Genomic DNA, 16,404 nt, shown 5'->3' with positions numbered 1-16,404 from the left:
GCCCCAGCAATGTTGGAATCCTTGTGACAAAAGGCATCCACATGGGGTGGACCATCTGGAACGCTGGGAAACTAGCTGTAGAGATGCTCAGGGCTCCTGCACGCTGACCCTGCTCAGCCCCACGCGAGGACACGGGCTGGGTGATGTGGAGTCAGGTCCAGAAGCAGGAAAGGCCGTGTTTGTGGACATTCTCTTGGCTCCCACTTAGAGCGTTAAAAAGCACATTCTCGGAACAGTGACCTGAGCCCTACATTAACAAGGTAAGAACTCCTACTTTCCGGTGAGATCCAGTATCCCAGGGATGGAGGCAGGAGCCCCTCCCCACCTCCTCCAGGTCACTGAGGCCAAAGGGCTGATGCTGCCCAGCTTCTGAGAAGAGTTTGAATCCTCTTCTAACTGTATCTAATCTAGCCTTATAGGGATTGTGTGTGTGAGTGTGTGTGTGTGTGTGTGTGTGTGTTAGCAACGGCACTCATAGGACACGAGGACTGGCTGGCCTCCTGACCCTGGCACCTAGACTGGTAGGAATGACAGGCTTCAAGGAGCCAAGGCAGGGATTGTCCCCCCTGTGGCTCCTCAGGGGACAGTGTCCCCGCCACTGGCCAGGCCTTGCCTGGGTCCCTCTCTCTGTAGCCTTACATTCCAGCCATTGTAGTCGTCTTTTTTCTTAACCCTCAAATTCCCCCAGATGCTCCGGTCCTGGCTCTCTGTTGGCTCTCCGCTACTGACAGAAACACTCATCTCCTTGCCACCCCCCTTCCCTTTTCTTCTCATGGTTGTCCTCATCCCCTTCCCTCTGCTCAAGGACACCCTTTACCTTGGAAGCAACAGGAGGGAATTTCCAGCCAAGAACAAGGCACAGGCATAGTGACGGCTTGGCTGACCCGTCTGCACGCGTGGGTGCAATTGGATTGCTCCCACATGTTCAATGCATGCGGTACATCCACAAAATAACCTCATGGGATGGTTACTTTTATGGGTCAACTTGACTGGGCCACAAGTGCCCAGCTATTTTATCAGACATTATTTTGGGGCTTTCTGGGAGGGCGTTTTTGGATGAGATGTAAGCCCTGGCCAGGTGGCTCAGTTGGTTAGAGCATCATCCTGGTGTGGCAAGGTTGCAGGTTTGATCCAGGCTCAGGGGCACATAGAAAAATAACCAATGAAAACATAAATAAGTGGAGGAACAAAGTGATGTTTTTCTCTCTCTCAAATCAATTAAAAAAACAAAAAACATTTACCTCAAGTTTCACAGTGCCGCCCAAGGATGACAAGAAGAAGAAAGATGCTGGAAAGTCAGCCAAGAAAGACACAGTCCCAGTGAACAAATCTGGGGGCCTGGCCAAGACGAAGAAGTGGTCCAAAGGCAAAGTTCGGGACAAGCTCAACAACCTAGTCTTGTTTGACAAAGCGACGTACGACAAACTCTGTAAGGAAGTTCCCAGCTATAGGTTTATTGTAGCCCCAGCTGTTGTCTCTGAGACCGAAGACCCGCAGCTCCTTGGCCAGGGCAGCCCTTCAGGAGCTCCTTAGTAAAGGACTTATTCAACTAGTTTCAAAGCACAGAGCTCAAGTAATTCACACCAGAAACACCAAAGGTGGGGATGCCCAGCTGTTGGTGAAGATGCATGAACAGGTCTCACCAGCTGTACATTTTGAAAAATAAAATTTTACTAAGTCAGTAAAAACAAACAAACAAACAAACATTTAGCTCAGTAGACTGAGTGAAGCAGACTGTGCTCCTTAAGGTGGGTGGGCCTCACCCAATCAGTTGAAGGACAGACTAGAACAAAAAGGCTGACCCTTCTCTGAGTAAGAGATGGTTCTTCCTGCCTGATGGCATTCAAACAGGATGCTGGCTTTTCCTGCGTTTGGGCTTGAGTGAACTGAAACATTGGCTCTGCCTGGTGCTGGGGCCTGCTGGCCTCTGGACTGGACACACGGCATCCCCTCTCCTGATTCTCAGGTCTTCGGGCTCCAACTGGAGCCACACCACTGGCTCTCCAGAGTCTTCAGCTTATCTGCTTACCCTGCAGATCTTGGGACTTGCCCACTTCCGTTCTCACGTGGGCCAATTCTTCATCCTGTTGGTTCTCTGGAGAACCCCGACCGATACACCTTGCCTCAGAGAGATTGCTAATACCCCATTTTGCAGGTGGATAAGATGTTTTGAGCCAGAGCCGCCACCACTCACTCAGGTGTCCCTGCCCTGCCCTGTCCAGCAGGGCTATCTGGGTCACGCTCACTCTAGCGCCACTCTCCTCCTTCCCTCCTTTCTGCTCAGGTCTTTGTGCATTCTGCAGCTCACCTGGTCCAGGTGGAAGCTCCATCCCCACCCCCTTCCCCACTGGGAGCACCACATGCCCGAATCTAGGATCTGTGGTTCTCCCCCGTTTCTTTCACAGAGAGTTGTGCAAACCGATATTCATGGGAGAGTTAAATACATTCATTGGCCTTTCCTGGTTCTGCTGCAAATACTTCAGAACCCACATATTCCGTTTGGTTGTCAAGCCCCACCGTGGTTTTGGAGAGAAGGCTGTATTTCCTGGAGACTGTCTTTCTAATCTCCATTTCTTTCCCCACCCCTTTGTACATTGCTTTCTCATTCCAGATAATCTCCCCCCTGCCTGTAGGTTTATTTCCCAAACAATTCAGGTGTTTGGCCTGTGCATTTGCAACTGCTGTGATTCCAGAATGTTTTGGAGAGATCTAGGGAGTAGGCTAGCTTCTTCCTGACATAGGCTGGGAGGTTTGATATGACAGCAAACGTATTCTGACTTTTAGATGGGGGAAAGGAAAAACAAAGGAGAGGCAAGAAAACAAAGTCAGTAACCCAACAACCGAGTTGATACGTACGTTATGGTAATAGTTCTGCAAGAACAGCTTGTACTTGCAGGTAACTTTACCTCCAGCTAACCAAGAGCAGGGGCTCCAACAAGCCCAGCAAGCCACGTACCGACTACGAGACTGTATTCACCCAGTTTTTTCCTCCATCCTCAGTCTTTGAAAACACTTCAACACAGCTACTGTTAAGGTTCTTCTTCCTTCTGAGCATACAGAGGACGAGGTCAGTGGAGGCTTGCTCAGGGTTAAGGTGGGAGATGAGACCTTTGAAGCCTGAACAACGTCCTCTGTGAGTCTCCTCCTCAAGGCTGGGGCCTGGCAACATGGGCCAAGCTGGGCCAACATGGAATTAGAGGGAAATTCCTGGAGGAGGGCTTTCTGGAAGGCAGGGGTGTGGAAGAGGGCCCTGAGAAAAGGCCCCAGAGTCCTCTAGCCCTCTGGCTAAAAAGAACCATTTAACCATGAGTTATTATCCTGGCTATTATTTGTGTCTGTAATAACAGCCATAACAATGGATGCTACAAAGGTCAGCCCAGGGGCTGCTGTGGCCTAATGCTTTTAGTAAGGGTTGGAGGCGGAAATGAGTTGATAAAATTTGTTGTTGATCCAAATGTGTCTCAGCTGGCGGAGGCGGTTGAGGCCTGCGAGGAACTCCAGATGGAGTTAATCTTCTCTGGGTCCCAGGCAAGGGTGGCAGCTAAAATTTAACTTGCACACATTCAAGGTAAGGCACTTGGAGTGAGGGCTCATCTCAGCTTCCTTTCCGACACAGGCCCTGGGGAGGAGCCTCAGAGGCTGCGGCAGCCACAGAGAGTGGGCTCTCACTCAGCTCAGGGCAGGGGCCCTCTTTCACCTCCGGAGCAAGCAGCCCACTGGCTGCAGCGGGGCCCTGGGCTGTGGCCTCCTGAGCAGCTGCTGGACCTTCAGGGTCTGGGCTGCCCCTTCCTGTCTGCAGTCACATCAAATCCCATCTGGCACTGCTCGGTGAAATCTTAGCGCCTCTGCCTCTTCCCCCTACGTTAGAAAAGAGGGCTTTGAGCCCTTGCTGGTGTAGCTCCGTGGATTGAGTGCCGGCCTGCGTACAAAATGGTCGCTGGTTCGATTCCCAGTCAGGGCACATGCCTGGGTGGCCAGCCAAGATAGGGGAGTGCAAGAAGCAGCCAGTTGATGTATCTCTCACACCTTGATGTTCCTCTCCCTCTCTTTCTCTCTCCCCTCTTCTCTCTCTAACAACAACAACAAAAACAAAACAAACAAAAAAAAGGAGCAGGCCCTGAGAGGTGGAGGGAACTCCCACGGTCATCCAGTTAGATGGAGGCTGAACCACGACTGAAGCGGGGGCCGTGGCTCCCACTTGCAGCATTCCACTCCATCTCGTCCGAGGGCCCCGCCGCCCAGCTGGAGGCGGGCACACAGCCACCTTGCAGCCCTGGCTCAGACACGTATTGAGTGCTCACTAGATCTCGTGCACTGTCGCACTCGAGGGGTAAGGGCATGAAGCTTGACGTAAGACCTCAGTCACTTAGTGCCTCTGAGCCAGTTCCATCCAGAAAAGGGGCAACATTGATCCCGGTGCCTAACACAGACAGTGAGTACTCCTTGAGGTGGCTGTAAGGGTGCGCCAGGACCCCGGGAAGTCCTTGGTCTCTCAGGGGAGCCAGACTCATCAACAACTACGTTCGGTGCATATACACAGGTGGTTCAGGAGCAGAGAAAGGAATACCTAACTAAGCAGGGTGCACTAAAATTTGTTCTACCGCTTACCAGTTGGGTGACAGTAAGCATGTTCCTCGGCCTCTCTAGGGGAGCCCGATTCTTCTTATTTGTAAAATGGGCTAATAGAAAGAGCTCATACATTCAGGATTATGGGTTTATGGGTTGGACGTAATAAATATGAAGTTCCTAACACTCAGTAGGCATCAATAAAGGAGAATAATAAAAAGAAGTCAGAGAAATCGTCACAGGAGGCATGTGAAGTGGGTTTAGCGAGATGAACAGAACTTTACAGGGAGGAGTTAGAACAGCATGGACGAAGGCATGGAGATGTGGAAACGTGCACCCAGCAGGCTGGGGTTCCGAAGCAGGGCTCCGCAGCAGAGTGGGAGAGAGGGCCCGGGGAGTAACCTGTGCTGGGCCATGTGCCCGATGGAAAGTGGTCTGGAGACTTTTAAGCGTAGGTAGGAAAGGGTCCATTGGCATTTATAACATATGCCTTGTTAGCACTTCCTTGGCTGCTGGTGTTTGGTTGGTTTGTTTTGCCAAGAGCCATATAGGACCAGTAATAACGCAGCAGGGATAAAGTCCTGAGTATCTATCGGGACTCTATTGGTTGCACGTGACAGAAAACCAGACTCAACCTAGGTGGGGTGGTTTTCAAAAACATGTTCACATACTCTTTGATCCTCCTCCCTTCAAGTGGTGGAGCCCGATTTCCCTCCCCCCCGAGCACAGTGACGACTCGGTAGCTCACTTCTAACAGAGTGAGTGGGAGCGCAGTGCACTGCAGAGGCGAGGCCATGCAGGGCTCTCCTCGCTGCTCTCTTGGTCGGCTGGCTCTGGGGGCAGTCAGCTGCTCTACTCTGAGGACAATCGGCCCGTGGAGAGCTCACAAGGCAAGGAACGGAGGCCTCCTGCCCACGGCTGCCTGGGTGAGCCAGGAGGAAAGCACATTTTTCAGGCCCAGTCAGGCCTTCAGAATCCTTGCTAGTATGTAGACCCACATCCTATGATAGGCCCTGAGCCCAAACCATTCAGTTTAGGTCACTCCCAAACCCCTGACCTACAGAAATGGTGAAATAATAAATGTTTGTTTCTTTCCAGACACTAAGTTTTGCAGTAACATGTTATGTAGTAATAGACAACTAATACACCAGCCAGCTTAAGCGAATAAAAGGAGGGGGCAGGGGGATTAACTGGTGCTCCTGAGAAGTCCAGAAGTGGTACAGCTTGGTGCAAGGGATCCATGACAAAAGACATTACCAGAACACAGTTTCTCTTTACCTCTTCAATCTGTCTTCCTCTGCACGGGCTTTTTAACTCAGACTCCATGCAGTGGCTCCTGGAAACCCCAGACTTATATCATCCTCACTGCTGGGATCTCCAGGGGAAAAGATGTGCCTCTGTCCCAGGAGTGCTGGCAAGAGTCTCCTTGTGTGTCACTCATTCTGATTGGGCCCCATGATTATTCCTAAGCTAACTGTTGGGCTCTGATTGGCCAGGCCCATCATTAGCCCCACCCTGGTGGTTAGGGGTGGAGTCAACTCTATCTGCACAGCACAGGGACTGAGCAGGGGAGGTGCCTCCCCAGAGAAAAATCCTAGAGGATCAGTTGCTAGGAGGGAAACTGGTTGCCGGGCAGGGAAACAGTGTGTATCTACTAAACCCACGTCTGTACTGTGTTTTTCTATGTGTGTCTCGTGTGCATTATTCCACACTAGCCACCTGACTGGCTGTTCCTTTAATGCCTTTGCTTCTTCATCTATTTAGGTCTTAATTGTTACCTTCTCAACCAAGACGTCCCTGAGTACCTCATTTGAAAAAAAAAGATGTAACCCCCCTCTATTTCCTGTGTTATTATGATTTATATGAAGAAATATATTAAGAAATACGTGTTTGGCCCTGGCTGGTGTGGCTCGGTGGATTGAGTGCTAGCCTGCGAACCAAAAGGTCACTGATTCGATTCCCAGTCAGGGCACACGCCTGGGTTGCCAGGCCAGGTCCCTGGTTTGGGGCGTGCAAGAAGCAGCTGATCCATATCGATATTTCTCTCTCTCTCCTTCTCCTTCCCTTCTTTCTAAAAACAAACAAACAAACAAACAAATAAATAAAGCAAAATAAAAGAAATATATGTTTTGTCTTTGTCTGCATTTCTGGCACAGAACTAAAACCCTTGAAAATTCCCAAATGATAAGAGCAATTAAGATGCCTTGATATTTATAACAAATGCCTTTCAGTCACACCTGAGTTTATGTTAATGAGGTGACTTGGAAAGCACCTAAGGATGGGGCAGGGGTGCCAGCCAAGTAGTCGGAGGGTCAGAACTTTCAGTCCCACAGCCCTGACCCCCAGGGAGGGGAGAGGGGCTAGAGGGTGGATCAATTGCCAATGGGCAATGATTTGACCAGCCATTTCTATGAAATGAAGCCTCCATAAAAACCCAAAAGGACAAGGTTTGGAGACCCTCCAGATTGGTGAACACGTGGAGATTCTGGGACAGAGGTACTGGTTCCTCATACCTTGCCATATGCATCCCTTCATCTGTTCCTGAATTATATCCTTTCGTAGTAAACCCATAATCTAGCGAGTAAAATGGTTCTCTGAGTTTCGTGAGCTGCTCTAGCAAATTAATCAAACCCAAGGAGGGTGTAGTGGCAACATCCTAAAAATAAATAGCCCATCAGTAAGAAGCACAGGCAATACCCCAGACTTGCAGTGCGATTGGCATCTAAAGTCTTATAAGACTGAGCCCTGCGCCTGTGGAGTCGGATGCTGTCCCTGGCAGATAGTGTCAGGACTGAACTGCAGAACAGCCAGCTGCTGTCAGAGAACTGCATGGGAGCCCTGGGGAAGCCCACATATGGCGTCCCCATACTCTCTATTCCCCTTCCCTGATTTATTTTTCCCCTAAGCATTTTCCTGTTGTTTTCATCATTTATTTATTATAAGTCTCTCCTGTTGCAACCACCGGTCTGCAGTGACCTCGGAATGGTGTGGATGGCTCGTTGAGATACGAGAAAAACATACACAGAGACAACCAGGTCCTGTGGGGAAATAGGGATGGAACAGCCACTCTCTGTAGTGGGGAACGCCTCGGCCACCCTTCCTAGGGGAGAGCACCTGGTTCTCCCACCCGAGCAGGCTTTTATTGGGTTCGTTTACACAGGAATTCAGGTAAAGCTCCTTACTCATTGCTGGGAAGTAAGGATCAAATAACAAGGAACTCTGAGGGCCTATTCTGAGTCAGGGTCAGATAGCTAAAGAGCTGTAAAACCTTGAGGAACAAACTTACTTCTTCCTTGGACCCTTATCAGTTAATTGAGAGCATTCCAAACAAAACAAGTTTCACAGGGTTTTACATATTCTTTCTTAGGCCTGATCACTGGGGAACCCGCCCTTTCCAGCACAGGGCTGTACCACCCTGTCATTGTTTCAGGCTTAGGTGGAGCAAGGGAAGTAAGGCAGCCAAGAGATTAGAAGATTTTCTCACAGACAATGAGGGTTCAGGCTTTGTCAAAGCTGAGGGGCGAGGGTCCATCACCCCCTTTTGCTGTAGCCCCCAAAGTCCTTCCTTGGGGGCCTCCCACGTGATTGTGCCTGTCTTAGGTCTTTCCCCCCTTGGGGAATCTTACCCATCATTGGCTAACCGACCAAACGTTGGGGGCCTGGCAGGGTGAAGTAAAAGGAGCAGAAGCGGTGCTCCTGCCAGGGAGATAAGCTTTTGTCTCCTTGCTGGCTTGCGGTCCAAGGTCGTTCCCTCAGCCTTAGCCTTGGTGGGGGTTACAGCTTCTGATACCAGGCAGGGTGGGTCCCAACACTCTCTCATGGAAATATAAGCTACACAGGGCAGGAATTTCTGTCCATTCTGATCACTGCTACACCCTGTGTGCCCAGAATAGCCTCTGACACATAGTGCGTACTCAATCAATAATGTGGGATGAATGAATGAATGTTCACCGCCATCCTGTGGAGCAAGTGGATGAAGGTGATTCTCCTGTAATAAAGACGTGAAAACCTGAGAGAAGGATTCCACTGGCAAAAGGATTAAAAAGAAAAAAAAATCACTTTAATTATTGAGTGCTAATGAGAAAACAGCAGAGGGGAACTAATGCATTACAGTGTGTTCCCACCAAGTGAAGGTTAAATGGTGCCCTGATGAAGCGGTTCAAATAGAGAATGTGGTAGGAGAACTGAGTCATCCTCTGGCACACGGTGGTGCCGGCATCCTGGGCGTAAAAGAGCCACCTGCTCTGGTGAGAACTTCAATCGTGCTGGGAGTAGCAGTTTAGTTTCAGCAAATAGCAACAGTCACAGTTAAATTAATATGACTAATTTGAATCTTACTCGCTTTAAGTTTCTTTTAGAGAGAATTATAACCTTGTTTTGATATTATTGTTGATTATAAAATTAAAACCTTAAGAAGTTTGTATCTAATTATTTTTTTATGTCTTTGCACATTTAAGGAACATCAAAACAAAAATGAAGTAACTTTGTGAGAATTTGTATCCTTTCTAAAGGAATTTGCTTAGTATTCAAGGCTGAGAAACACTGTTTCAGAAGACTCAACCCCTCCTGAGCAGACTCAGAGTTTATAGATCACCTGGGCAGTGCAGGACTCTCGTTTTGCAGACGAAGACCCTGAAGTACAGTTAGCTCAGGTCTTCTTACCTCAGGGCTTTCCCTCCGCCTCCCAGATAAGGACACCTGCTCCCAAAAGCCATCCCATCAAGTCCACCAGGGTGACCTGGGCAGACCTGTAGGACTGAGTTTCTGTGGCCTCTGCCCCGTTGGGAGGGTTGGGGTGCAGGGTGGAGCTGGGATTAATCAGACTCCCCTGCCACGGACTCCCCCAGCAAGAATTTGCCTGCCAGCTCCCAGAGCGGGTGGTGGTGGGGGAGGGGGCGCCTACTCACTGGAATTTCCCAGCTGTGATTTGGGTGCTTTTGCTCTGGTATTTGCTGGGAACTGGAGATAGGTGGGGGAGAGCTCCCCACCCTTCTCTGAGGGCTTAGGTTGGACAGCTCTTAGGTATGACTGTCTCTCCCTCACAGAGCTGACCTCAGGGTAGCTGTCCGAGGTGGAGAGTTCTGAGCGCCCTGCCTGGATTTAACCCTTGCAATTTGGGGCAGAGATACATGCAAAAAGATGCAAAAGAGGGCCCCAGACAGGCCTCCTGTTCCATGACCTGAGACCTGAGACCTGACGGCTAGGTAGGGCACGGGAACAAAAGACGCTTTCCTGCCTCCTCCAGGTCAGTCTTTTTCACTAGAGAGCCGGCAAGAGGGAAACTGCCCACTGTCTTCTTTGCTGCCCTGCCTGGCCTGGTGCGGGAGGGGCAGGAACTGGCCCAGAGACAGGCAGCCTTTCACTGGTGGTCCAGGACTTAGGCCTTAGGCCTGGTGAGGGCTGAGAATTGCTGTCTGGGGCGTTGATGAGGGCGACGGCCAAGCAGCTTTCTCCGGCGCTGGAGTTTTGAGAGGTCAGAGGACTTAGGGAATGCTTCAGTGGACAGTGGCAAAGAACCGGGCTCCCACGGCCTCCCATGGTTGGTGGGAGAAACTGAGGCACAGAGATGGAATTTGACTAAGGTGGTTTTTTATTCAGCAAATATCCCAGTGGGACAGGTATTATGTCTCAGGCCCTGTGCTAGGCTGTGTGGGGAAAGGTCGGGGATGAGACCACACGGGAACAGTAGGAGATAAAATGTGGATAAAGGACCACAGCAAAGCAGAGAATTCTATGTGTTATAAATGGTTTGCTCTAGGTGTTTGGGGAGAGTGAGTTCATGGGTTAGATTGCTCTTGGGACTGGAACAAGACTGAGGTCTCTGGCCTTCTGAGCTGGAAAACCCCCAAACCACAGTGACGGTCCCTCCCTCTTGGCCTTGCGCCAACTCTGCCATGCTTTTAGCTGTTAGGAAAAGCCCGCAGGCAGTCCATTACCTTTAGGCTATGGTTGGAGGTTCAGGACCCCAAGAAGGAAACCCCCAGACCTCCAGGCTGGGAGATCCTACTGGCTTGTGTGTCCCCGCAGGCCCCTTGCATGACTCGTTGCACCCAACAGGGTGAGTAAAAGCAACTTATTAGCATTGAACAGTGAAGAAAGGAGTCAGGATTGTTTGCAGAAGACTCCTCCCGGTTTCCTGCACGATCTTACCTCTCTCCACGTTGGCTGCTCACGTGACTTCAGGGATGTTTTTTTAAAAAGAGCCTTTTTTATTGAAAACTCATATGAAATAGACCTGCTTGAGCTTCCCACCAAAGCAAACGAAACAGCCTCCCCAATCATTCATGGAACATCTGTTGGGCGTCTGCTGTCTCTTCGAAGAGGGACGGGGCCATGCCCGCCAGTTCGCTCTCACAGCGCAACCCCCAAGCACGGCAGTGAGTATACGGCAGTTGGCCGGTAAGTATTTGTTGAACAAATTAAATGTGGAGAAATTTGTGTGTACTTGCTTTTGTCCCTTACCTCAAGCAGCTAATACATTGAGAGTCGATTGCTATTAGAATCAATGGCAGCAGCGATGAGAGTTATTTATTCAAATGGACAATAAGCATATGAAAGATTAGACCTCTCAAAAACAGACCACTACTCACCTACCTTAATGGCTAATTTTTTAAAAAAATATTTTTTAAAGATTTTATTTACTTATTCATTTTTAGAGAGGGGAAGGGAAAGAGAGAGGGAGAGAAACATCAGTGTGTGGTTGCCTCTTGCATGCCCCTGCACCCCCCCCTCCCCCGGCACTGGGGACCTGGCCTGCAACCCAGGCATGTGCCCTGACTGGGAATCAAACCGACAACCCTTTGATTCGCAGGCCAGCACTCAACCACTGAGCCATACCAGCCAGGGAGAAAAATTATTTGTTTCTTACTGATTTTTTTTTTTTATTAGAGAGAGAGTGAGGGGGAGAGAGAGAGAGAAACATCGATTTGTTGTTCCATTCATTTATTTATTCATTGGTTGATGCTCATATGTGCCCTGAATGGGTATCAAATCTGCACCTTGGTGTGTCAGGACAATACCCTAAACAGCTGAGCTACCCAGCCAGGGCTACTGGCTAACATTTTTTTTTTTTAATTGACAATACAAGGTGGTGGGAGGATATAGAGTGACTGAAATTTTTACACCTGGCTGCTTAGAGGGTAAATTGTTACAGCCGATTGGAAAAACTGTTTGGTGATACAAACTAAAATAAAACATATCCTCCGTGTGACCCAACAATTCCATTCCTGGGTACACGCCCACTGGGAATGAATGCACATGTTCACTAGAAAAACACGTAAAATGTTCACAGCAGCTTTATTCCTTGTAGCTCTGAACCGGAAGCAATGAAAAAAATACCTATCGACTGGAGAGTGGACAAACTACTTAGGAGATACTTATCAATGGAATACTACATAAGGGAAAACATCCCCAAAGAACAAACAGACAAGCAAAAATTAGCTACTAATACAAGCCACAACATAAACAAATTCATAGATATTAAATGGAGTGAAAATCCAGAAACCAAAATGTGTATACTGTATATTCCATTTCTATTAAGTTCAAAAATAAGTGCAAGTCCTGTGTGGACTGGGAGCACAGATCGGGAAGGGGCACAGAAAACCCGGTGTGCCGGAGATACTTCCCACGAGTGCAGACATGTAAAATCTCACTGAGCTATATGCCTAAGACGAGTGCACTTGGTCCATGCACTTCACTGTGTTACACTCCAATTTAAAAAAAAAGAATGGATGTTAAAAATATGCATGTACCTTAGTATCTCTAAGAAATCAACACATTTAGTAACTGTTTTCTCTCTGGAAGGTGGTGTTAAGTGGGACTAACATCATGAGTGTGATGGCCACCCATGAGTCCTGGATACAAAGGCTGGTCAATTCATCAGCTCTGGTCCATCCCTCAGGGCCTCCTCCCTATGGAGAGGACAAACTCATCAGTTATTGGTCCAACCCACTCTCTTACCCTCTTCCCCACCGACTTATGGACATCTTTGCTCATCCTTCCTCCCCCTCCCCTCTCTCAGGACATGAGGGGCTCTCCTCTTCTTGTTGGCCCATCCGCTAGCCTGCCTCCTTGAGCCCACGGGGTCCTGTCTTCGTGAGAACGTGGTACCATCCTTCAAGCCTACATTAGCTTGCATTTCCAAGCCTTTAACCTCAACTGAATTCTTCCTCTCAGACTACGGAGATCTCAGGTTTCTTCTATTCTTAAAAATTTCCTCCTTTGACCCCAGTTTCCCCTCTAGCTACCGCCCAATATTTCTTTTTCCCTTCTAGGGTCACTGTCTCCGTTTATTGAGCTCCTAGTGGCTCTTAAATTCTCAGCTTTGGCCAGGTCACTAAAATTCCACAAGCAAAGGCCACCAAGGAATTTCCAACGGTCACATCCAAAGAACACTTGAAGTAGCCGACTCCTCTCATTCTGAAGTTTCGCTCCTTTGACTTTTACAACACCATGTGGTCCAGACTCTCCATGGTCCACTGACCATTTCCGCTCTGCCTCCCTCAGGGGTTCTGGTTCCTCCCACTCCCTGTGTAAGCACCGCTTCCCTGGGTTCTGTCCTTGGTCTTCTCAGCCCCACCCCGGCATTCCTTGTGGATGGCCTCCTGGTGTCAGTACCACGCCCTTACAGGTGACTCTCAAATCCTTGTTTCCCCTGAGGCTGGGGGTGTGTAGTCAACTTCCTTCTGGACAGCTGAATCTGGACATTCTCAGAGCACTTCAAGTTCAATGTGCTCAAACTCCATCTGTGGTTCCACTCCCACACCTGAAAGTCTTTATCTCAGTGGTTCTATTCCCGCCACTTACCAGAGCATTCAGACCAGAAACCGTGGTTAAAGCGGAGGTCCTCAGCCTCAGCGTTGCTGGTATTTTGGGCCAGATCACTCTTTCTGGTTGGGAGACTGCCCTGTCTACTGCAGGGTGTTTAGCAGCATCCCTGCTTTCATTCCCCTGGATGCTGGTAGTAGCCTACCGGTTGAGACAACCAAAAATGTCCCCACACATTGCCTCACATCCCTGAGAGGGGGCTGTCAAACTACCTCAGGGTTGAGAACCACTGGGTTAAAACCATGGGTTTAGCAGCCACACGTACCTGTGTAAGGTTGGACTAGTTGGCTAGCTCTTGGGGACTTAGTTGGTTTTCTCTGTAAGACAGAGATGATTCTCATTCCAGGGGCGGAGCTTAAATAAGGCGACAGAGGTAAAGTGTGAGGTCTGTCTGTACTGGACGTTTGCTGACAGCAACAAAGACCCCTCTTTCTCATCCTCACCTCCAGACTCCTGGGCTTCTCCGAGGTGTCTCCTAAGTCCATCCACTGTTCCCCGTTTGCTGTAGACTCAAGCCCCCGCGAATTCATATGTTGGAATCCTAACCCCCAGTGTGAAGGTATTAGGGGAGGGAACAGGTCATAAGAGCACAGCCCTCACGAACGGGATTAGTGTCATTATAAGGAGCCTCCAGAGAGGTCCCTGCCCCTTCTGCCACGTGGGAACACAGAGAGAAGGTGACTATCTCTGAGCCAGGAAGCAGGCTCCTATCAGACACTGGACCTGATCTTGGACTTCCCAGCCTCCAAAACCATACGAAATACACATCTGTGGTTTGAGCCACCCAGTCTATGATACTCTGCTACTGTAGCCGGAAAGGGCTAAGTATTTTCTATCCGGATTATTGCAACAGCTTTGCAACCGAGTGTCACAGCTTCCAGTCAGCCTTGCTTCCCTCAGTCCCACACTCTGCTCGGCACACAAGCCCTCCAGGGTCTGGCTGCTGCCCACCTCTGCAGTGCGGCCTCTTGCCCCTCTCAGCCTTGACTTTCTAGTCCAGCCACACCGAAATGGCAGGCATTCCTTTCACACCATGCAGTTTCTGCCCCCATGTATTAGCTCACACTGTTCCTTCTGCCTGGAATAACCTCCCACACTCCTCTTTGTCTGGCTGACTCTTGTTCTTAAAGGCTCCCTTCAATTTCACCTCCTCCCAGAAGTTGTACCCAGAGCCTCCTTTACCAGGCTGGGCTGGGCGTTCCTCGGTGCCCCCACAGGCAGATCCGAGTCCTCGCACCTCTCCCCTTGCAGGCTGTTTCTGTTTCTGTGTCTGGCTCTGCTGGGCGGCACAGGGGCAGGGAGCGTGCCTTTTTCATCTCTCTATACCATGTAGCACCTCCCTCGACACAAACGGTGCTCGGCGAGTATTTATTGAGTGAAGACGTGGATCTAGCAGCATCATTACCCTCTACATGGGTTTAGAGCCATAGTTCAGAAGCAGTTATAAAATAGCCCATAAATCTGCTGTCCCTGTGGCTCAGGAGAAGCGTGCTTTCTCAGCCTGGGACTTGTGGCAAGCAGAGTGCTGACGGGTAACACTTGCATAAGCATGTGCGGTCCACGCATGAGGCAGGGAGCATGGGTATCTGCTTACAGCAGCATCAGCTGGCCCTCTCTGAGAGTCAGAGGCACTTTCTCCACCGTTTCCATCTGTGGCCTTTCAAGGATCCTGATTCATGGCTCTTCCTGTCAGTGAACTTTCCTCTAACGCCTTCATTCACCTCTGAACCGTTATCTTTATGCAGGTTTTTGCAATTGACTCAGTCATCCCTCCGGGCCACAAATATAGATTAAGCACCATTATGTGCATACGCTTTTGGAGGTCTACTTGCTATTTTTTTTTTTTTTTTTTTGCCCTGGGACCTCTTAGGAGCCCACCAGGATGCGAGGTCTGCTTCTCCCACGTGTCTGTCTCCGTTGGGCAGGTGTTGAGACCCTCCTCTGACTAGGTCCGAGGAAAGAAGTGCAGGCAGGCGCTCAGGAGTTAGAGGTGTTTAGTCAGTCCTGCCCTCCTTCCTCCTCCAATAACAATAAACCTTTGTTTGTCTTTGGCATAAAGTTACAGGGCTGGCTTCTGGAGTCCTGAGAACTTGCTCAATCCCTTTTCAAGCTCAACTCTTGGAGCCTCAGTCTCCCCATCTTCCAGGTACGCGCGGTGGGCAGAGGCGGGAGGAGTGGAGTAGGTCCATCAGTCAGGGCCCTTCCTCCCAGTTTTTCAGATGCAGCCGGGGTGCGTAGCTCCGGGTCCGCCAGCTCACGGGGGTCGCCAGGAGATCCCGCGAAGCTGGGCGAGGTAGTTGCCACCCGGGAAGCCTTGTGGCTTAGCGGTGTCCTGAGCCCAAGGGCGGGCGGGGAAGGACCTGCGGCGAGGCGGGAAAACTCTGTGGCCTCGGAGCGCACTTGTCTGGCGCGAAACCTGGCTCCCGCATGGCAGGGGTCAGGCGGATCAGGCAGGGCGGGGTGGGGAGTAGGGGCAGCGGAGTCAGGAAATTCCCAGGAAATTCCTTTCCATTCCCACATTCCCCGCCCCTTTCCTTGGGTGCCTATCTCTCCGAACTCTGGGAAACAGAAAATGAAATGCTAATTTGGGTTTCCTCACGGCCCTTTTCCAGTTCCTGGCCATCTGGGTTCGGGGCGCGCGTGGGAGCGCAATAGCGCGGGCGCGCAGGAGTTTGGGGCCTTCCGGCCGACGGGGAGTGGGACCAATCCCTGGAGGCTCCTGCAGCTCGGAAGCGCGCTACCGCTCGGTCCGTGAGCTCTGGGAGGCGTCCCCCAGCCTCTGTCCCGTGTAGCTTAAGGTGGTGTCACATGAGCCGCGGGGCAGTGGGAACCTCGGGAGTGGGCGGGGGCGTGCGCGCCGGGAAGTCCACCTATATGCGCCGTGGCCCAGCTGACGGATACCAGGAATTCCCAATGAGAGGCGATGGGGGGAAGTTTGGGCAACTCGGACTGGCCAATGGAGAACCTAGGGAGGGCTCTCTGCCCCTTACCCCCGCCCCTGCCTGCCTAGCT

At 50.4% G+C, this 16,404-nt stretch overlaps 1 pseudogene; it reads left to right on the top strand.

Annotated features, from left to right (window-relative positions):
• Nucleotides 1–1,245: 1,245 nt before the first annotated feature.
• On the top strand, nucleotides 1,246–1,704 carry LOC114492157 (annotated as a pseudogene).
• The last annotated feature ends 14,700 nt before the right edge of the window (nucleotides 1,705–16,404 follow it).

This window comes from Phyllostomus discolor, chromosome 1 (genome assembly GCF_004126475.2).
Source record: "Phyllostomus discolor isolate MPI-MPIP mPhyDis1 chromosome 1, mPhyDis1.pri.v3, whole genome shotgun sequence".
Classification (NCBI taxonomy): domain Eukaryota; kingdom Metazoa; phylum Chordata; class Mammalia; order Chiroptera; family Phyllostomidae; genus Phyllostomus; species Phyllostomus discolor.
The sequence above is the reverse complement of the archived record's forward strand: the minus strand, read 5'-3'. Positions and strand labels throughout refer to the sequence as shown.